Genomic DNA, 23,541 nt, shown 5'->3' with positions numbered 1-23,541 from the left:
GCTGAGGATGTGCTAGATATTGAAGAGGATGATGCGTAGCGGCGAATCCCCCCGCTGAGCATTCCCCGGATAAAAAGTTGGACCCAATTGGCTGTTCGGCTGAACTCTCTAGCCGTAGAATATGGGCTAAGGGCAACCAATGGCAGGTCACTGTCTGATTCAATAGGGGCACATACCTACAACAGGGTAGGTTGTTCTTCGCGAATCAACTACATCTTATTAAATTACAAATTGTGGTGGCACCTAATAGACATGGTGATAACATCGATTGCTGACAGTGATCATAATGCACTATGTCTAACCTTAAAATGTTTATGGCTGCTCAATCCCGGACCTAGAGACACAGGAAATTCAATGTCAACAAGGGAAGTAATTTCCTCAAATGTTGGTAGATACTTGAAATGGCATAGTTGCTCTAGATAAAAAGAAAGTACATGGCATTAGAGAGACCTCGGTAGAGGTCTTAAGTGAAATGGGAGGGGCCCCAACAGATCCAGACGTCACCGTTAAGATACCCACAATTTACGAAAAAACTATTAGTACCCTGGGAACTTTTTTCCGTACAACTGCTGGAATTGGGCTCCGCACATCACTCAAGAAGTCCAATGGTATTGATATGTGGTATACAAACACTTGTAGACGAAAAAAATCTGCCCTGGTTCTGGCTGTTAATAGCAAGTCTCTCCCAATGATTCAGTCAGCAAGAAGGGAGTACAAGGTGGCAGTATCCAAAGCTAAGAAAGAGTGGGAAGAGCTCACTGGCAAGCCCTGAAAATAGCCAGTATGGAGAAGGATGCTAGCCACTTTTGGAATTTGATCAGAAGCAAGACGCGACCTGACTGTGAATCAATCACCAATAATATCCTAAGCCAAACCTGGTATGGCCACTTCCTGAAACTCCATTCTAACGCAGATGAAGTCTTGTGTGAAGGGCCAGCCATCGATTTTAGAATAGGCTTTGGGGAACCCAATAGACATCCTTTCTCTGAACTGGAAGTGGAAACCGCCATTCGGCGTATCGTTCCAGCAAATGCAGCGTGCCTCGATGGCCTCCCCGGGGATCTCCTTCGTGCAGACCCCGTAAAATGGGCAAAAATTATTACCATCTTAATTAATGCCATCGATAACGGCTCCCTTATTCCCGATTCCCGGAAGGGAGCCGAGGTCGTCCCCATTTTTAAAAAAGGGGCCAGGGACGACCCTGCCAATTATCGCCTAATAAGCTTGATCGATTCAGTCCAAAAGGTCGTTGGGAGGGTATTGCTGGAGAGGTTCTTGGCATGGGCTTATGAAAACAGGGTCCTCTCCAATTACCAAGCAGACTTTAGGGCTGGCACCGGGACAATTGAACAGGTGTTTAGGCTACTTCTCCTCCACTGGAAGGTGGTCCAGATAGGCAAGGTCAGTCTTTATCTCGCATTCATCGACCTAAAGACTGCCTTTGACCTTGGTCCCTCGGGGGCGCCTGTGGCAGGTGCTAGCTGAGCAGGGGGTCCCTAGGAACATTTTAAATATGCTAGTTCGCCTCCATGAAGGCAACTATGCTCAAGTGAGATGGGGCTCCCAAGGGCAGAAAACCGCTCGAATACCAGTGTCCGCCATGGCTGTGTATTAGCTCCCACCCTATTCTCCTTGTATGTGAATGGGGTGGTTCAACATTTTCAGCGAATACCATCTGAAGCTCGAGCTCTGGCGGATGAAAAAATCTCCACCCTCCTGTTCGCTGACGACACCCTCCTCATCTCAAAGACCCCGAAGGGCCTGCAAAGTCTCTTGGATAGCTTCCAATCATTTTGTACCAACAGAGGGCTGGTTATCAACTCAGAGAAAACAAAGTACTTAGTGCTAAACCCCCCAAAAACACTTAGGACCCCACCTGTACTAAATTATGTCCCACTAGAGAGGGTTACTACATTTGATTACCTGGGCATTCGCATTTCCGATTCCATGCTTTGGAGTTCCCATATGCAAAAAATGCTCCTGAACCATAAAAGGGTAGTGGGGAAATATATTTAAAGAGCATTGCTCTTCAACAAGCAGACCTATTGCCCCCGCTATTGCTATTTATAAGGCTAGGGGAGTGAGTTTGGCCCTTTATGGCGCCGAACTCTGGGGTTTTACCAATTCGGACCAAATTGTGAGATCCGAAAATACATTTTTAAAAGAGCTAATGATGCTTCTCCAGAGGACCCCCACCAAGCCTTTACTGCAAGACCTAGGGTGCCACTCATTCAGAGATTTAGCAAGACTTCGCCCCCTCCTGTTGTGGGCCCGCTTGTGGCGGACACCAGAATTGTCAAAATATGCAGCGGTGCTAAGCGAAGTAATGAGTATGGATGGGTGGCATATGATTAAATGATTAAAGGATCTAAAAATACTTCTGCATGATCTTGATCTTAAAGAGGCATGGATAAATAGAACCGTTCCTCCAAAGGCAGAACTTAAGAAGGCGTACTGGTCTTGGGTCAGTAAGAAGGGTCTCCTTAATCCCAAAATAGGTAGGCTAACAGAGGAGATTATGCAACACAAGCACCTTACTCGCTATGAACCATACCTAGACGTCATACTAAAACCATATGGCAGAGCTCTGTATTTTGAGTTCAGGGTAGGTTCACTCCTCACACGAGAGCTGACTGCGCAATGGAAGCCTCCCTACCAAACACCAGCTTCCTGCCCGAACTGTGAGGCTACCCTTGAGTCAATCTCGCATGTCATGTTTGCTTGTCCAGCCTACAAAGTGCCAAAGAAACGCTGGCTCAAACCACTCTGCAGAGAGCTGGGCATTCGCAGCCACTTTGTTGCACTGAGCATCTTAATATCTGATGCACAGGACCTCTATGCTTGTGGTCTGGCTACATTTCTGATATGCGCGTGGAGCATTTGATCACGAACCGTGAATGCTAATCTTTGAATACGTCTGCTGCTATGTGTTTCCCGCTTTTTGCAAATTGCACTTTTTTCACGTAGAAAATGTTATTTTTAGTATTTATTACTTGGCCTTTGATGAATTTTGCTAGTCAGATGATTTGGGTACATCTATTGCCTGCTAGAATGCATTTTGGTTTTAATTGTATAGCTTTTTCATTCTTGTTTTACAGCTTTTAAGATATGGTTTTATCGAAATAAAGCTATCATGACAGACTGACTGACTGATAGCTATCACTGTAGCACAAAGAGCAGGCCGAGCAGCGTGGGCTGTCATTTCTGTAGCTAAAAGAGTTGGTCGGACATTACGGACACTCGTTGGTGAAGTTTTGCATTGGCGGTCCCCACTGGCTTTCATTGCTGTAGAGAAAAGTACAGATCTTACATTGCTGGTCATCCCTGGAGGTCATTGGAACATGAAGAGTCAAGTTCACTGGAAGTTTATGTTGGTAGTACAGGCTGGAGGCAAAGTCTGATTGGGAATGGGCCTATTAACGTCAATGAAGAGCCCAAAACATCAAGATTTCACATTTTTTCTTAGGAGGAGTTTAACTGATGCACTCAAAGGAGTCCAGGACCTGGGAAATCATCTCTTAACGGATCAGGAACTCACTTCAGCAGAGGCCCACACTGTTCAGGCTGTTACAATTCCACATCCAGTGCAGCAAGTCACAGCTGGGCAGTTGCAGGAAGGCATCTGGAGCTTATTGTGTCCCTGTAGGTCAAACAAGAAGGCAGCGAACAACCCCTTGGAGTCACTCAGGTTAACATGAGATGGCGGGAGGAGGTCCAGTCTTCCTTCTCAGAGAGCCAGGCAGTCCTAAAACAGCAGGGCAGTCCACTAGTAGCGGCAAAACAGTCCTTGTGTAATGTGCATAGGTCGAGGAGTGTACAGAAGAGCTGTTATGAGGTTGCAGTATTTATACTTGGTGTGTGAGGCAACAGCCTGTCCTATCCCCACACTCGCTTGTGGAAAGATCTTTCGTTCCTCTGTCAAGGGTCCAGGAAGTCTGCTGTGACACAAGGCTGGTGTCAGGTTTATTTGTGTGTTCTGTGGGCACGTCCTTTGAAGTGCAAGTGGGGAAGGGCACAGCTCGGTCATCCTGGCATGATGGCCATCCTGCTCACTCCTGATTTTCTTTGTCTAGGTATCAGGGGAATACTCAAATCCCAACATTAGATTCATTCACAGTGACTGAGGACACTGGCAGAAGACACACATGGTTAGGCTAAGAAATGCCAGTTTTCTAAAAGTGTATTTTTTTCAAAATTGTGCCTTGAAATCTGACTTTGCCATTAAAAATGATTTTAAAGTACAATCCATTTGAGTCCAAACAGCATGTCTGTATCTGCTCCTAATCCAAGGTTAACACTTTGGAAATGTAATAAGGTATTCGACTGTTTGACAATAGGCGAGCTAGGCCCTACAGTAGTGAAAAACAACTTTCGGAGTTTTTCACTGCTGAGACTTGTAAAACTTAAACCGCATGTCATACTTTGTAACAACAGCGCACCCTGCCCTATGGGCCTTTCAGGTCAACCTTAGGATTGACAGATGTAATAAAAAAGAAAGGTTTAGGGTTATTTTGCTTGGTCGAAATGGCAGTTTAAAGCTGTACTAAAGGCTGCAGTGGCAGGTATGAGATGCACTTTAAAGCACTTTTTTACTGGGTGGCACAGGTAGTGCGGCAGGCTGCACTGTTCCCATGAGGCACAGGGTCAGACTGATTTGCATATAGCCATGTCTGAACTGGGGTGGCAGAGTGGGCTAAAGAACGGTGATGGATTAAACCCAGATCTTTTGACTGGGTGTGAGTGTTTGATTGATTCAGATGCTCCGTCCATCACCACCCCCTTTTGTACCGCAGGCTGACTAGTAGCATTTAGTGTATAGGCCCTGGGTAAATGTAGTACCCATGATAAGGACTCATAAGTAAATGCGCCAATCAGTTGAAATCCAATTTTATCATGATTTAGGGTGAGAGTGGTGTGCTTATTCCTAAAAATGGTTGGTATTTTTTGATGATTGTTAATTGGGTGAAAATATGATGCAACACCATTGTTACTTGTGGAGGGCATGCAAAGGTATGTATTTCTTTGTAGTAAAATATTTTCTTTATAATGAAAAGGAGGAAATAAAGGATGCTATTAATTAATGTATTTTTTTTGCTAGAAATATATGTTGACAGCCACAAATATTGCATTGACGCATGCCAGGAATTGACAATAGGATTTCTGGCAGGTGAAAAAGTATTTAGTACTGTGGTTTTCGCCACCACAGATGTAGAAAATCTGCAGTAGTTACTCTTGTGCGAGGTGTGGGTTGTGAGTGTTAAAATAAATTAGCCTTGTAAGTTAGTGAAAGCCCACAAACATGCACATGTGGGCATTCAGAAACTCTAATCTGAAATAATTGTAGGTTACTTCAGTCTAGGGCTAAAGTAACTCTCCTTCCAGTCTGGGAAAGGGAACCAATCGCTAAAAAGATGTGGTGCGAACCTTCCAGATCCACATGGATTACCAGACATACTTCTGGGAATGTCTGTGAACTAAAAAAATAATCATAACAGGGTGCTTAGGAAAAGATGTACATTCCTGTACATCCTTTCATCTTTTGTTGTGTCTTGGGCCCAAAATGTGCATTTGCATGTTGACAATAACCCCAAGGTTAGCATTGTCGGTTCTGTGGAGAATCCAGTGATGTGACCACTACGCATACAAGCCCCTGGCATATTTGTGTCAGTGTTCAGAATGCCACAAATCCAATACTGCTACTCCAACACCTGGAATCTGGTGTGGTTCCTGTATTTCGTGCGAACAAATAAGCATCGTTGACAAAATATGGCATTTTATGTAATTAAAAATATGTGTGTAAATGGTGATATGCCTGAACATCAACGTAATGATCCTGTTTTTAGAATTCCCTTACCTATTCTCAGAAAGATGTATGCAAATTAAGCAACAGTCATACAAGAATATAAAACAAAAAAGCAACAGCATAGAAAAATGTGGCAGCCTGATTCCTTTCACTTCTTAACTGGCTCAAGTGAGCTATTTTTAGAAATGTTTTTTTTTGCAGGGGAATCCGAGGCACAGACAAACTGCAGGTTATTCATCAGAATATAACTCAAGCATTAGTAGTGAAGCAGAAACATGGAGCACTTTAATAGACATTTAATAACTGCTCGTCTCATGGGTTTGTGCTTGGCCCCATGGAGATTTCTTTATAGGGAACACAAGAATGCTTAGAACAAGAAGCATGAAATGCCTGCCAAAGAGACGAGTAATTGTGCTTTTTCTTCAGAATGTATCTCTTAAATCAACTGTATCCCAACATCGTTCGATGTTTTTGTAATTAATAACATGCTATAAAGTAGCATTAAGGGATTCTGTGTCACAAAGCATACAGGGGCTATTTAAGAGTTCTGTGGCAGCAGAATTTGAATTAGTTGGTTGTATAAATAACTGGGGGCAGTTTAATTTGTTTTGCAACATGTGATTACACACAATATTGAAAGAACACAAGCACAGTGAAATTTGGCTCTATAAATGATAGTATTGCTACAAGCTTTTGTCAAATTCAAGTACCGCCCACATGAATCAGTTTACGTAATATGTCCAATATGGCCAATGCGGCCAATCCTTCCTCCTCCACCATGGAAATAATACCCATATTCAATCTCTCATCACACCAGCTCGATTCGACAGAGATTACCCTTCTCAACAAAGGCCTCTCCTTTGTCTTGACAGAAAAGCCTAATTGGTTTGACATCACCACAGAAATGTTTCAGTTTTTCAGGAAAGTCAGATTGAAATCCTTTTTTCCGAACGAAGACTTCACCATCAAAAATGACACAATAGGTTTACATCCTAAATCTACTTTTAAACCACCGATAGGTTCCCTCCCACCAGAAGTCCTCAGTTTTGAGAACCTGGTGCTTAAGGACCTACAAAAACTTAGGGACGAAAAGAGTTTTATTCCCTATAACATCAGTGAGGAAGAAAAAAATAGTCTTCTGAAACTTAAAAACATGAGTGACATCATAAACAAACCCAACGACAAAGGCGGTGGAATTGTCATTCAAGACAAATCCACTGAAGCGGGTAGGAAGGCCTCCTAATGGTATTTGCTCCTTCCAAATCGGATCGGGAATGTGTCTTCCACACCCAGGGCCCAATTATGATGCGGTTAGGAACATAAGCTCCCATTGACGTCAATGGAGTCCAACCAAATAGTATCTGGAAGCATCCGGATGCATCCTACTCCGTCAGTCTGACTCTCCCAATCCGAATGGGTCGGAAACTATTTCCAACCCGATTCGGTCGGGAAGCTTTCCAACCCGCATCAGAATCCGGCCCCAAGCGTTCGGCCTGCACGAGCCAATCCAGACCCATCCTTCACTGTGACAGGGAATGAGACTTTACTCTCCCTCACATCTGTACCATGTCCTTTTTGGCCATCACAAATGCAAAGTTACACCTGGACACACGTTTTTTACCTATAGGTGTCTTATTATAGTCACAGGGGGCAGAAACCAGTCTGCCACCTCATAGTGACCTAGGGTGAGGATAACTCATTCAGGTGTGTCTCCAGAAGTGGTGGAAATATTGGTTGAAAGCAGAGTCTTTTTTATATGTTATGGTCAGTTCGGAGTGGTAATTCAATTTGGGTTTGTCAATTAATGCAATACCTTGAGGGCTCATGGGAAGAATTTTCTGAGACCTATTCTAAGCCCTGTATTGTGTTAGTGGCCTTATTGCTAGTGGTAGGTGCATAATTACCACTACTAATAATCCACTTTCCAAACATAGCACAGTGTGCAGATGTTGACAAAACTTAATGGATTCTTTATTGAATGTTTAAATCCAAAAAATTATGCTTAACGACTCATGAAAACATTTTTCAAATGTATGAAAGCTAATCAGGAAATAGAGACAATCTTCTACTACCTCATAACCTGCTTACTGCATATATTCAGCTCTTATATTCTTGCTCTTTTTTCGAATACAGCTAGGGAGTGTATAAAAAGGGAGGTAGTTCTAGTGTCAAGTGCGAACACAGGATACACATAAAGCACTGTGCCGAAATCGATAGCGTATAAGCATCTACGAATAACTAGAGGTATCGGGTCCAGTGTTACTGATTCCCCCAGAAATTCCTAATTTCTCCAGTGACCTTACCATTACTCATGATACTCTGTACCTCTTCACCTCTGAAATTGGTAACTCCAAGGGTTGGAGTAACTGACCCAAACTCTGGAGCACTTAACATTAAGATCTTAATGTGTATATTATTTTACAGCAGAAGAAAGGGATAGATTATTGGCTCTGTAGGTTTAGGGGGATTGCATGAAAACGGTATGAGTGGAAGCATTATACAGTAAAAAGATCTTTCTTGAAGAATCCAACAAAAACTTCATGTAATAGTATATTAAACGCATACATGATTTAGAGCTTGATTTGAAGTTTGATGGAGGGATGCTCTGTCGAAAACATGGCAGATTTCCCATCTACCAAGGACTCTAATGCACTTGTAATGCAGCACACAGGGTTTATGTCACGTTTTGATGAGGTAGCCTTTCTACCAATCTCTAAATCAGGTCTTATGTACATAAAAGAAGGCATTAGAATCAGAAAAGTCTTGAGTTTCGTGTTAAGAATATTTGAAATACTGTGGCTTGGTGCCAAACGCGGTTCAGTCTCCAGTGAGCAGCTACCCTACTCTTGAGGGCAACGCTCTAAAAACATATGTGCATAGGAGTCATTCATGCTATTTTAATTTTTCCAAATAATCACACACTACTAAGAGTATGCTGGTGTGCTTTGTTGGTGAGGTGCTATTGTTGCATATCTAAATGGGCATCTCAAACCTGGCCTGCAAGAATGTTGCCAGTTCTGTGCTCAGATGTTTTTTGATTTCTCTAAATTTTGGTTATGATTCTAGTATTTTTCAAAATCCTGCTGCAGTGTGGACTGGTCTTGTGCAGCTGAACTTGAGACTTGTATTTTACAGGACACCACACTATAGAATTCTCATTGTCTAGAAATGTATATCTTCACATCAAAGGTAATATCTCTGTAGTACTTTAGATTGTTGAGCTATTTCACTTAGAGGCCACAGAGTTGATGTGAGATGTAGCTGTGCTCCCACAAAGAAAAAACAAGTTAATCGTGATTTCATAAGGAATCCTTGATACAAACTATGTAGCATGACAAACATAACATAACCTCCTTCAGAGAGAACTGAATGTGGGACATGTGCACATTGCGGTTTGTAAATGATTTATTATCCCAAACCAATTTTGTCAAAAAAGTGGACTTCATGATTTTAAAATTGATTCAAAATAAAGGAAAATAGATGTAGGGCACCGAGGTTAGTTACATATAAAAATATCTTCTCATGGAAACCCATGAAAGCTCAAAATGTATGTAGTTAGCGGGTTGCATTTGACAAGGACCTAGGCTGAGACTGAGGCTCACTCTGTGCAGGATCAGGAGAAAGTATGAGTGGACTGCTGCTGAGAGAACAGCCAAGTCTCAAACATGTCTGAGACCAAAGCACTCCTCGAAAATGCTTACATATCTGATGAAATAGAGCAGGACTCAGTAGAATGTGCCACACAAGCATTGCAGCTGAATTAAAAAGGAATTTGAAAATAATTTAAACCCAACATGGCACTGCACTGCTGGTACAAACTTCAGCAGCTATGTAACTCATGGAATGAAACACTTCAGCTATTTCTACCTGGGCCAGGTTGCTATACTTCTTTTCAAATCTGGCTAGAGTGGAGTATGGAGTGATGAGCAAAAATTGAAATACAGACTTTGAAAACATTCCAAATGCCTGAGATGGGACATAGCATTGAAATGAGAACAAACCCTCTGTCTTTTGCCCCTTCAATTAATGTCATTTTGTGATGCTCTAGAGGACCCGGTGTGCAGATTGTTTCATGAGCTGTGAAGATCTTGAAGAAAGCTTAAATTTGCATTTATTTTAAAAATGTTTTTTCACTGCCGGAGACTGGATGGCGATAGAGTACAGCAAGATGCAAGCTGTTAGTTCATTCATTTGAAACCTTCTGGAGGACCAAAGCCAACATATCTTTTGGCTGGAAGCTGTAGTTGAACACGGCTCCATGAGGTTTGATACAGGTTACTTGTTTTCTCACAGTTTCTTTGAACTTTTCATTCAAAAGCTCAGAGTAAGACAATCCTCCAAAACATAGCTGGTGGAGTTGCACTTTTTTCAGACAACTTCTGATGGTCACCTCGATATGGATTTTTTCAAAATCCGTAACTAACCTTCATGAAATGCTAAGTTATGCAACATCTTCCTTCATCTTCAAACTTTCATGAAATTCATCTTAGTCAACAGTCTACAGAGAGAAGTTGTTTAAAGACTCCCCACAACCCACCGTCATAAGCACAGCAAATATCTAGTTTCAATTACTTCCTGAGTTTACATTATCACAGCTCAATTTTGGAATTTCAATGCAATGGCCAAATAAATTGGCCAGTTGCTACTACTGTACTTGTTTAATTCACAGCATTCTGTGTCTCCATGAACTTCAGCATACTCCCTTTTCAGGGGAAAGTTCTAGCAGGCAAGTAGGCTTTATCTGACTCCTTTGGCTTGTGGGTAGGCAAGAGGGTATATTCTGTAGCCTTTGGAACAACACTCTAGTCCAAAATGTTGAAGATGAAGCTGAAGATAATTTCTTCCATGGTTCTCTTTCAGGCATTTGGTCATTCTTACAGCAAGCAAGTCAAGTCAAGCCAAGTCAATACATTTATATAGCGCGCTACATACCCAGCGGGTCTCAAGGCGCTTGAAGAAGGGTGGGGAGTTACTTGTCAAATATCCACGTTTTGAGTTGCTTTCTGAATGCTAGGTGGTTCTGAGTAAGGCGAAGGTGAGTGGGAAGTGAGTTCCAGGTTTTAGCTGCCAGGTAGGAGAAGGATCTACCTCCCATGGTGGTTTTGTTGATGCGAGGTACAGTGGCAAGGGCTTGGTTGGAGGATTGTAGCTGGCGGGAGGGGGTGTAGAAGGACAGTCGTGTGTTGAGGTATTCGGGTCCGATTTCGTAGAGTGCTTTGTGTGCGTGGGTTAGGAGCCGGAAAGTAATCCTCTTATTGACGGGGAGCCAGTGGAGGTTTTTCAGGTGACCAGAGATGTGTTCTTTACGCGGGATGTCTAATATGAGCCTGGCTGAAGCGTTCAAGCAGTCATCTTTAATTCTCCTTACAGACAATGTTAACTGGGATATGTGACCTGATTGTGGGGAAATGCCTTGATGAAGCCCATCGAATCATAAGCCTTTGAAACTAACTCGTTTGTCACAGCAATTCGGCAAACAGGAGATGTGAACAATAATTTTGAGCCTCAAGGGTGCTACATTAAAAGCTATTCAGCATTTTGCTATTGGTAATTACAATGCAGACAGGCAATATGGCAACCTATAAAGCATACTTAATATGTGCAAATAGAGATACAAGGTTTCAGTTGATGTTGTCATACTTAACTATCGACAAACTATACATTTGTTGTTTCTATCATTGTCCAAGCAATAGTAACAAAACCGTGAGACCAAAATGCCACACTTTAGAAATACAGGCTTCTACATCCTGGATAATTGTACCCTGTACATATAGAAAACATCTTCAAGCACATATTTGAGATTTTAACACCATGCAGAAGTGCCAACATGTTGTGCACATTTACAGCTGATTTACCAACATATCGTATCTATCAATCCAATCATATTCATTTTCTTTAAACAGAGGCTTACAGTCTGTTGCACCAACACGTTACTCGATGATTATTACTTTCTTTCTGAATTTTGCTCTTTGGGTGGCGGGGCCTAACTCCTGCACAAATCTTAAACTTCATGTACCTTAGTGGAAAATTCTCAAATTTACCAAACAAGCAGATTGCAGCTGTAAGGAATTACACGGAGCTAAATCTGATTAAAAGATCTACACCTGCAGCAAAGGTCAAAGTACTTTATATCCAGATTCTCAATAGCAAAAATAAAACCAGAGAGAATATAGCAAAATTATACATTTCCCAATATAAGTTGTTTTGATAATGACTCCAGTCATTTCTTCCCAGTCATCTTAACTATTTAAATACTTTCTCTACGCATGTTTATTTCGCTTTCCTGAAACGTTAAGCATTTGCGATATATCACTGGGTAGACAACCACACAACTACTGGTTGATTGTTTTGCCTTTGTTTTTTTTTTTCAGTTAGTTTTTTGTAAGAGGAGATGGACCAGTTAACTATGTTTTTTCCCGAATCTTTCTGTTATGATTAATCACTGTTTTCCTGTTTGTGTCCACACTAATTCAGTGTGGTTCCAGCATTTTTTTTTATTTTAGGCGGCTCTACACCCTACTGTTACACAATATGCACACCATTGAGGATTCTTTACGGCTCTCCTCTCCTATGGTCACTCCCAAATCACTGTGGCCCACCACATTTCCCTTTCTCTAGAGCGAGCTGGAGATGAGTAATGTGTTGGACATGAGTCTGGCATAAAGAATAAGTCATTAATCATCCGCTTGTGTTAAATGCAGGGCTTGAGTGACCATAAGGGGACAGTTTTGCAGCTGCATATTCAGCACTTTTACTGGGTTAGGAGTGAAGCAGCCATAGTACATGTTCAGGCTCTGAAGCCAAAAACACACTTGTTGTTAATGTTCAAAACCATACATCAACCCAGCAGCAGTGCTTTCGGCATCATGAAGGCAGACTTCCCTAGGTATGAATAGCACCATCCTTGTGGTTGAAAGGCCGACACTTTTGTCCACAGAGAGCATGGTGGCTCCACTAGCAATCAATCAGCCATTCCATTGCCTCTTAATGAGGGCAGGTATTGGTGAATTTGGAGCCGAATTCTAAATATTCATTGAGACTTTTCGCAATCAAAGATGTATTCCTACAAGTTTTATGAGGGTGTAAACTGTGATAGATATGAGAATTGGAAGGAGTAGCTCTTGTGTGCTGCTCCTCCCTGGCGACTGTAACAGAGCCCTGACAGAGGACCCCCTCCAAGATTCTGTTCCCACCTGCTCCTGTTATGCAGCATTCACTCTCCGCAGCCCTTCTTTTGCCGAGTTTGCAATTCCCTCTGTGCCTTGCTTGTTGTGCATTTCTCCCCTTCTGCCACTGTTGTGTTTGTGTTACATTATTGTACTGCTTGTAAGGGTATGTGCTCTATTGTACTTTATTTTAGTACGGCTGCCTATGTCGTTGTCCTCCCGCTCCCACTCCCCCCACTGGTTTTGTGCCTGCTTGTCTCGCAGCCAGCCCCTTCCGCCTTCTGGAACTACTTATGAGGCCTCTGTGTGGATGTGAAGTGGCTTTGTGTTGCTGGCGTTCCACTGCCATGACAAAGGTGCGCCAAAGGCAAGCATGTCTGCGCCTGTCCATCACAGGACTGCACCAAGTGCCAGGAACCCAGGCCCTGTGGCCATCAGTCGCTACACCCCCTCCAAGCTCCTAGCCCTAGCTCTCCAAAGGCCATGACAATAGCTGCGGCATTGCTTCCCTCAGATGCACAGAAAGACCCAACCCATGCCACTGCTGCTGGTTCACCTGCACCATTGAAACCCTAACCTCACTCACACAGCCATCCTCCAACCTTCCCGAACAGCTCCTGTGAATACGGCTCAACGCTCAATCTCTCTGCAAGCACGCCACCGAAATCTGGGACACCATCACCACTTCCAGTGCCGACGTGATGTTCATCACTGAGAACTGGATCACACCGTCCTAAGCACCCGACATAGGCACCGCAACGCCCCATGGCTATAAGATGATACACAGAGACCAAGCCCAAAAACACGAAAGAGGCCTCACTATCATCCACAAGGAAACCCTCTAATGCACCACTACTGAGGACATCACCTCATCATTCATGGAACATCTAAACTTAGAAATCCAAATTGACATGAACACTACCATCAGAGGAAACCTTGCCTACAGACCTCCGAGCTCACGCCCTGGCTCTTGCAATGCCATCTCTGAACTCATCGTCCCCCTAGCAGTCAACTACAAGCACTACATCTTCCTCCGCGACCTCAACTTCCACCTAGACGACAGCAGTGATACCAACACTGCCTCTTGAAAAGCATGAGCAATGTCAGACTCAATCAACTGGTCACCAGACCCACACATTGTGCAGGACACACCCCGGACACTATCTTGACAGCAAGTGACAGGAATTACAGTGTAGTTCGTATATTCCCAATAGGCTCTGCACATTAGAATAACATATCCTATAGATTTGACATAGGACTTATGTCTACTAGGTCTTTATTGAATATATTAAACTTAATTGTGAGTGCCAGCTAGCTCAGAGGTCACTAGAAACTTTCTCGAATTAACAAGAAGGGATTAGTTTTTGACAACCGCATAAACATGACAACTTTGTTTCCCCGAGACAAAACGCATCTTCAGAGTCGTGGAAACAATAGATAGATATTTTACTCAGTCAATCATGCATGCTTCGTTTCACCAGAGGTGCAGAGAAATAGAAAGACGGGCATTTTCAATAAAAGAGTATTTATTGAACAGTCTTCTTTCTCATGCAAAAAAAATTAACTGCTACAATTGTAATACTGGCTGTAAAGTATAATGCGTACAGCAAGAAGAGTATTATAAAATAATACTGTAAAAGCATGGTATGGTTTCTAAGCCATAAAAAACATTCATAAATGAATAAAGACTAAAAGTACTAAACTGGTGCTTCTAAAATACGCCTACCCCGATGTACCTAACTTAAGTCTAGTACGAGGGAAGAAGTCAGTGTGGTGTAGCATAAGTTTAGTATTCTTTTTGCCAAGAATCTATCCAAGATTTCTCTTAGGGTCTGATCAGCTCCGTACCTTGGTTTATAATGAAGGAGGTCTGGTATCTCTCTGTCTCAGGACTCGATTTCCCAACACCACGCAAGGGGAGCCTGGAAACACGGGAGCTGGATTTTTCGGCAGAGAAAAGACAGCGTCTCTCTCAGTGCATCTGCTGGAGGGTCGGCTCCTTCGGCACTTGCTGCAGCGAGCTGCATCGGGCAACTAGATGACCGAACTGCTCAAAACCACTGTGTGTTTGATAAGGCAAGTGTGAGCTTATTTATACCTTGAAGTTGCTGAGTTTGACATAAAGTTGGACATAATAACGTCACCAAAGAGTCTCATTTCTTTGAAAACTCCATGAGTTCTTGGACAAATCAATATTCAAACAAGGGGAAGTCCCCAACTGTTGAAGTCGAGTTTTCTAAGGAATCGTTGTAGATTTTCGGAACTAGTGGAAGTACCCCTGCTGTTTTTGTACGGCATGACCTATGTCTAAAGATGGTTATGATTTCTATGCCTATATAAGGACATGGTGATTTATACCTATATAAGGGCATGAATTGGGAAAATTACACTAGGGTCCTGAAGTGCTATACAACAGAATCAAATTCAGCCATGAAACTGAACTCACCTGGACTGACCACAGCATCATCCTGTTCCCCACCACAGGCTCACAACGACCACCCCACACACATGCCTGCAGCAGATGGAGCAGATTGCCTTGATAGCTGCAACTGATGACATCAAATCCACACTCGATTGGGGTGAGACAGCAGCCCTGATCCTCCACGACCTCTCAGGAGCCTTCCACACAGTATCCCACTGCACCGTCATCACCAGACTCCACAACATCGGCATCAGAGGAAATGCCCTAAAAGGATCACCTCCTTCCTCACTGGATGCACACAGAAAATGCACCTACCACCTTTCAACTCCGCACCCAAGAGCATCATCTATGGAGTACACCAAGGATCCTCCATCAGCCCCACCCTCTTTAACACCTATATGACTCCACTGACTGCCATTACCCACGCCCATGGATGCAACATCACCTCATTTACTGACGACACCCAACTCATCGTTTCCCTCATGGAAGAAACAGCCACCAACTTCCAGAAACACCAGAACCAACATCCCCGACTGGAAGAGATCTAAATGCCTGAAGCTGAATGTGCACAAAAGAGAGTTGTTCTTCTAACGATGAACAACTTTGTCTTGTCCGTGGTGGCGCTTGGACTGTCTTCCACTCCCACAAGCCACACCCTCGACCTTGGTATCATCCTGGACAGCTATCTCTCCATGAAGCACCACGTCAGTGCGGTAGCCTTCAACTGCATCCACATCCTCTGCATTCTCCATAAGATTTTCATATGAATCCCCCTGGTAAAGCCAGAAAAATAGTGACTCAAGCTCTTGTCACCAGCCGACTGGACTACAGAAATGCTCTCTGTGCCAGAACAACCTGGCATCTCCTCAAATGACTGCAGACTATACAAAACGCCTCAGCCAGGCTCATGTTTGACCTCCCCAAATGGGCCAGCATTACCCCCCACCTCAGAAGTATTCACTGGCTCCCCATCCAGAAGAGATGCCAGTTCAAGCTGCTGACCCATGCCTACAAGGCCCTCCACACCACCGGACCCTCCTTCATCAACCGCCACCTGACCACCAGTCGATTAGACAAATCTTATCCACCTTCCTAGTTCTCTTACGCATCACACCCATTCAGAGGAGCAGTAGAGATGGTAGCTCTTTCTCCTACCTCACCACCAAACCCTAGAACAACCTCCCACTCTACCTTCAAAGCTCCCCCTCACTCGCTGACTTCAGGAAGGGACTCTAGACCTAGCTCTTCAACTAAAGCTCCCCTTCCTCTGGATACCTCCTGGAGGAATAAGCTGCACTGTTCAAATACTGATACTGTTACTGAATTGTTGGTAGATTATTTTCTGTAATTAAATGGGTTGGGAACAATATGAATGAGATTATGTAAATTGATTATGAGAACCAATCAGTATTTTGGTGATTACCCATTAAGTGGTCACCAGGTACACAATCTCTACACCTTACTCTCAAATGCCTTTGTGAGGGATTTTCATCGATGAACCCCTAATATAAACCTGCTGGAAACGCAGACAAATGTCTGAGTCTAAACATCACTGTGAGGTGCCGGAACCTTCAATTCACACCTTTCATGTGCCTAAGTAAAACCTAGATCAGTGAAAGGTTTTTGTGTCAGGGTAAAAATAGTTTAGATCTTCCTTTAACTATAGTTTCTGAATATTTTAGAGTATGCACATTTGTAATATATAGGATACTGTCTTACCCAATAGTTGGACCTTTACTTTTAAAGGTATGCTCCATATTTTTAAGTAGAATATCTAACTAGGAATAACAAAAAAATTAAAATATAAGTCCATTTCTGAGCAGGAACTGAGGCATTTTTTATACCTTTATATCAGCAGAGAGTCTTTTTGCACAGGAGGCTTTGAGACTTTTTGAATGTTTGCTTACCCCTAATTTACTGATGTGCATTATGGGAAAAAGTGAGCCGGTAACCCTTACTCCATTATTTGACCAGACCTAAAATGTTTGTTTACACTTCCAAATTTGCTCCCCAGTCAACTGCATTTAATGGCTTTTGCATCTTTTTTAATTTGCCAATCGCATCTTTTTTAATTTGCCAATCGGTATGACTGGCTCCTTGTTGGTAAATTAAGTCAGTGCTTGTGAAAAACAACTTTTAATACTTAAAAATAAGATTCCGGCACTACTAATATGTGACAAGATCGTTTGTGCAAATTTTTTGTGTGCAATTTTTAGTTGTGTTGGTGATGTGTTCTGATGTGCTGTGTTTGGGCTGACTGGTGCCCTAAATAGTTGTTAACACCTCAGACAGTGATAAATGGTTGTTTGTCAAAGAAACTTTCAAAGTATAAGCTGCTTATGACTAAACAAGTAGCAGAGTTTGCAGGAATATATACAGTACACAACCGAACATAATACAATTGCATACACAAAGCAACATAACACAATTATAACATGACACATTATAACAAAACAGTTAAAACAGAGTGGAGCAAAAACTAAAGTACAGCACAACAAAATTCCATGGCAAAAGTGCAGCACCAGTACACATTAACTCGACACCAACATCCCACACAAAAAATAAGCACAAACTTGCCACACATTACCACCAGAATGCTGTTTTGATTGTACGGTGGTACAAAGTGTTTTGGAGCAAGCACTGCTTTAGTCTACCATCAAAGACCAAAGTTCACTCATGGGGCCTCATTTATGAAAAGTGGCACATCGCTGCGTGAAAACAGCGATGCTTCACTTTTCACTGCGCACTCCTTGCGACACCAATGATGCGTCATATTTAATGTATGACGCATCATGTCGCAAGGACTTACAGATACGTCAGTATTTCTGACGCATCTGTAAGCGCAAAAGTGACGCATTGCTGGAGTGTGTCACAAAAGTGACGCAACTCCAGCAATGCGTCCTTTCACATGGGGAAAGCCCCATGTGAAAGAGCTTGCGTCAGTCTTACGCCTGCTGTGAGTCAGGCGCAAGATTTTGACGCAACAGCATCCTAAAAGTGACGCAGTGAAATCTCATAGATTTCACTGCGTCACTATTACGAGGCTTTTTGCGGGGGAACGCCCCCCGTGCATACAATGTACCTGACGCAGGTATAATGTGGCGCAGGCGTTTAAAAAGTGACGCATCTACCTAGATGCGTCACTTTTTAAATATGGCGCAACAAGGTGCATTTTGTACGCCCCTGGTGCGTCACAAAAAGTGACGTGCCGGCGGCGCAAAACTGACACAAGGCCTCATAAATAAGGGCCATTGTGCCTTAATGTAACGCTCCTAATGCTCACTCTGGGTAATACAACCCCGTTTGTTTAAAGCAATGGATTTGAGGTCAATTTTAACTAGTTTGCATATGCAAATATCTCGAAAAGGCAAATTAGGACACAGCACAATCGAGGCCAGCTGGCAGAGTGCTTAATAACTAAGGTTCAAGGCACTCTAATACAACTGCCAGAATTACATTTAAATATATATTCATAATGAGGTGCTGAGGACCTGATACCTGCCACCACTAATTGTATTTAGAATAGCTAATGTAAGTGGAATAGTGAATCATGATTTAGGTGCCTCGCATGTGCCTTCATAGTGCTGGAAAGGGAGAATAATTATTTTAGTACTGTGTGTATTATAGCAAATAATTGATTTATATTGCAGTTTGTAAGCCGCCTGAAATCTCTCTTTAATCAGAGTTCAAGAGTTTAGCTCTGGTACTTTCATTATGAATGGAAATTGGAGCGAATGAAGCGTGCCTGTTGCTTTGCCAAGCATGTCTGCACCTAGATAGTATTCTCATTCCAGTATCAGCCAATGCCACACGTGATAATAGTATTTTAATGTTTGTATCTACATTCTATCGTGAAAGCAGCAGATATATTGCATAATCTGCTAGCAAATTATGGCACCGGCTTTGACGTCACAAAGTAGCCCCACGTGGTCCTAGAATATCTTATTTCTACACAGTTGCATATGGATGCTAGTCCGTTATTTTTAGAGTTACAGACACATAAGCATGGAGTATGTATGCATGTGTTTGTACATTTATTTTTATAAAACGATCATGCCAACTTGGAACACAGAATCAAGTTCACGGTTATTGAATATTTATTTATATATTCATTTATTTATGGAGCGCAACATTCATCCCTAGGGATATCACGGCGCTAAGGAGAGCACATTTTAAGTGAGGAGTTCTAGGAGAGGGTCCCTAGGTAACAGGTCGGGCCTTAGGGAAAAGAGGGAATATACATCACACATACCCACAGCCACAAAAACGCACACGCACGCACACAAGAGATAATTGTGTGGTAAAGGACTTGCTAACCACATGAGTAGCACATGGAGGGATAACTGACCTGAGTGGCCCTCGCTTGCCTTCACCCCTCATCCCTATGATATCCCTCATTTCCTGATGGATTTCTAAGATGATGGTGTAGGCCTGCATATAGCATATTCTGCAGACAACAAGATGTCTGACCAGGAAGGCGCTTGCCAGACCTGAACAAGTGGTATGACCTACGGCGAGAGAATAACTTGCAGGTCATTGAACACTACAGTACTTGATCTCTAGACACACCTCCCCTCACCCTGTCACCATCCCAATAGGAATGAGGGAATGCACACTGTCCCAAATAGAAACCTTAAATAGAAAAATAAATGCTGTTGTCCAGCAACAGCTTTCGAATATTTCTCATGCCCAACCGACTCTAACAAAGAAGAAGTATATGGCACACTCCAGTCATTCAGTCAATTAAGAGACTGATATGGCACTCAAAGCAGATGCCTTTTGCTACATGGAGCTATTACTTACTTTATCCTCAAGATCCGGTGCACTGTAAACAAGGAACTTCCAGTATATGAGCAACTTCAACTGGGGTGCACGATAACAGGTAGACGTAAAGTTGCTTTCTAGAACATACAAGGCAAACACCCAGCAAATAAAGCTGTCCCTGGCCAAGCTCTGGAACAGATGAGGAGGTGATCTAGTAAAAGGGATGGGCGATGCATTGCAAGATAGAATATTGGTCAGTGCACCACAAATGTCCTGGAATGCTCAGTTCAAGTATATTTTAATGACTTACATAGAACCAATATCACTCTAAAACAGGTCAATATATTCTACTCGAAAATGAGAGTAGTATGCCCAAGATATCAACTAAAAGGGGCACATTTTTGACACTTGGTCACGGATTGCCCGGTCCTTAAGAAGTATTGGTACAAAACCACATACCTAAGGGTACGGACATGTTGGGTGTGTGACAGACGTGTGTGTTGTGAGCCCACCATCACCTCAGAGGTAAAACTTCACTAGCAAGTTTATTTTTTGGCACTCTATAAGGCGAAGAGACAGAAAGCCATGGGTTGGAAGAGCAAAGGGAAACCTTCTGTCACCACATGGTAGCAAGAAGTCCTTAAGTCAGCTGGATATGAAAGTACTAAGCTCCATATAGAGACATAAAGCCAGGGCCGGCTTTAGCACTGGTGGTGCCCTGTGTGACAATGCTTGTTGCTGCCCCCAAAGCACACCTTCACCACAAATTTCCTCACTACCACCCTTAAACAGTGTCCCTCAAGTCTCCATAAGCACTCTCTTGTTCAGGTGCATTTTAATAAAAATAAGCTTTATACGAAGTCACAAAGTGAATCATAAAAGCTACGAAATACATCAGTAACAATGCATTTAATTAGGTTTATAGCGCCACTCATACTAGTGTAAGATGTCACAGCACTTTATATCACACACACATTACACAGGGAAAATCAATCATATGTGTTAAATCTGTGGTATAAGAATGCTACAGAAGACAGAGGACTGCAAGGTGCAGGAGGCCCATGCCAATCATACTTGTAGACAGTATAGTTTAATATTGCTTGGTCTGGAGAAGCACAAACTTACAATTTTGTTTTTACCAAAATTAACCATTTTTGCAACGTTAGAATATTAAAAGACTGGAGAAATAATCATAACTCTATACATTGCAGTTTGCATTTAGCTCATTGATGACTGTTATTAGCTCACTATTCCATGTATTTTAACTGATACACATCAAGTAATAAAAGGAGGAGCACTGATCTCTTTGCATTATATGCATTTGGGGCCCGATTCACAGAACTAACTTAAGACAAAATCCTAAACTTACTACTTTTGGTATTCACAGAACGTACTTACTACTGTTGGTATTCACAGTATGCACTTACTACTTTTGATATTCACAGAATAGATTTATGACTACTAACTTTATGTCCGCACTCGGGCCGGAGATTCCGGACCGGTGGTGGAGATTCCAGCCCGTAGGTGGAGATTTTGGCCCGGGGGTGGAGATACCGGCCCGGAGGTAGAGATTCCGGCCCGGTTGTGGAGATTTTGGCCGTGGCTAAGTCTCTGCCACCAGCTGGAATCTCCACCTCCAGGCCGGATTCTCCACCTCCGGGCCGGAATCCCCACCTCCGGGCCGGAATCTCCGCCACAGAGTGCGGTAATATAGTTAGTAGTCAGAAATCCATTCTGTAAATACAAAAAGTAGTGGTGATGAACACCACGGATTATGAGAATGAGATCCAACGACTTTTAGGAGAAAGACAAAACTACAGACCCTTAACTAAAGACCCGAAAAAAGAACTCCAAAACATCAAATCTTCTATGGTGTCTGAAGCTAAAGAAAAGAAATGGCTGACAGTAAAGGAGGCTGAGTTTTTGATAAATCCTTCTCCGAGGGTCCTGGCATTTTATATAGTGCCCAAGATCCACAAAGCCCAGCAGCCACCCCCTGGGCGCCCGATAGTATCGGGCATTCAATCTGTACTGGAACCTTTGTCACAATTCGCGGACTATTTCCTTAGAGAATGTGTTATCACACAACCATCCTACGTCCAGGACACCACAGACGTCTTTTGACAGCTGGAAAATGTGAAGTATGACCCAGCCCAACAATTTTTAGTGACTATTGACATCGAGTCACTGTACACCAACATCCCCCAGGAGGCCACGCTGGTGGCAGCAGCGCGCTCCCTGGGGGAGTGTGAGTGGTTTCACGATACTTCACAGACATTTGTGTTACAATGTATTGAGATTGCATTAACACACAATTTTTTTGCATACAAAGACCAGCTGTATTTGCAAACATCAGGGACTTCGATGGGGGCTACATTTGTCCCCAGCCTGGCCTGCATATATGTGGGCCAGTTCGAAGCCAATTACATATATCACTCGTCTAATCTCTTCCAGGGGAATATTGTCCCCTGGAAGAGATATATTGACGACATCCTGTGTATTTGGAAGGGACCAGAGGATGATCTAAACAGATTCCTGACTTGGATTAACAATTTGGACCATTACCTGAGATTCACGTGGAACGTGGATCGCTACAAAGCTACATACTTGGATTTGGACATAGTGGCAGTAGACAATGAACTTACCACTATGGTTCATCAAAAACCGACGGACAAAAATTCATTACTGAACCACTGGTCTTATCACCCAAGGGCTCTTAGGGATAATCTTCCTGTAGGACAATTCCTACGTTATCGTAGAAATTGCTCGTCTACTGATGGCTATCTGGTACAAACTGAGGATCTAGCATCTAAATTGATTACTAGAGCGTATCCCAGTAAAGTCATCAAACAAGCACGTAAACCAGCACTCAACACCCCGAGGGAAGCCCTTTTGGAAAGGAACATCAAAGAAAAGGAGGAATGTATACCTGTGGTTACCACGTTAGACCCATGCTCGACGCAAATTCGACAAATTATCAAGAAACATTGGCACTTGTTGAGTACAACATCTATGAAAATGCCACAGCCTAGATTTGCCTTTAAGCGTTCCACAATTTGAAAGATCGTTTTGTACACACTTGACCCGCTAGAGCAGTGGAGGAATCTGATATCCCACCGGGACATCATCCCTGTGGAGGTTGTACTGTTTGTGCACTAACCGGCAGAACTAAGACAGTTACCCTGTCCAGTGGCAAACTATGGCATCTCAACAAGTTTAGTAATTGTAACACCAACAATGCTATCTACAGAATTACTTGCCGTTGTGAGAAACACTACATAGGACTCACTACTAGAAAGATTAAGACACGAATTTAAGAGCATTTGAGTACCCTTAGATTAGGCAAACTCACTACAAAATTGGTCCAACATTTCATCACTCAAAAA

At 42.8% G+C, this 23,541-nt stretch overlaps 1 protein-coding gene and 1 pseudogene across 1 annotated transcript in view; both read left to right on the top strand.

Moving 5' to 3' along the window:
• Positions 1-23,541, top strand: part of ADCY2 (adenylate cyclase 2) — a 3,890,318-nt gene that overhangs the window by 409,679 nt on the left and 3,457,098 nt on the right. The gene's annotated exons all lie outside the window — the stretch shown is intronic.
• Positions 9,469-9,709, top strand: LOC147722840 (dynein light chain 1, cytoplasmic pseudogene; annotated as a pseudogene).

This window comes from Lissotriton vulgaris, chromosome 4_1 (assembly GCF_964263255.1).
Source record: "Lissotriton vulgaris chromosome 4_1, aLisVul1.2, whole genome shotgun sequence".
NCBI lineage: Eukaryota > Metazoa > Chordata > Amphibia > Caudata > Salamandridae > Lissotriton > Lissotriton vulgaris.
This window is presented reverse-complemented; position numbering and strand designations above follow the sequence as displayed.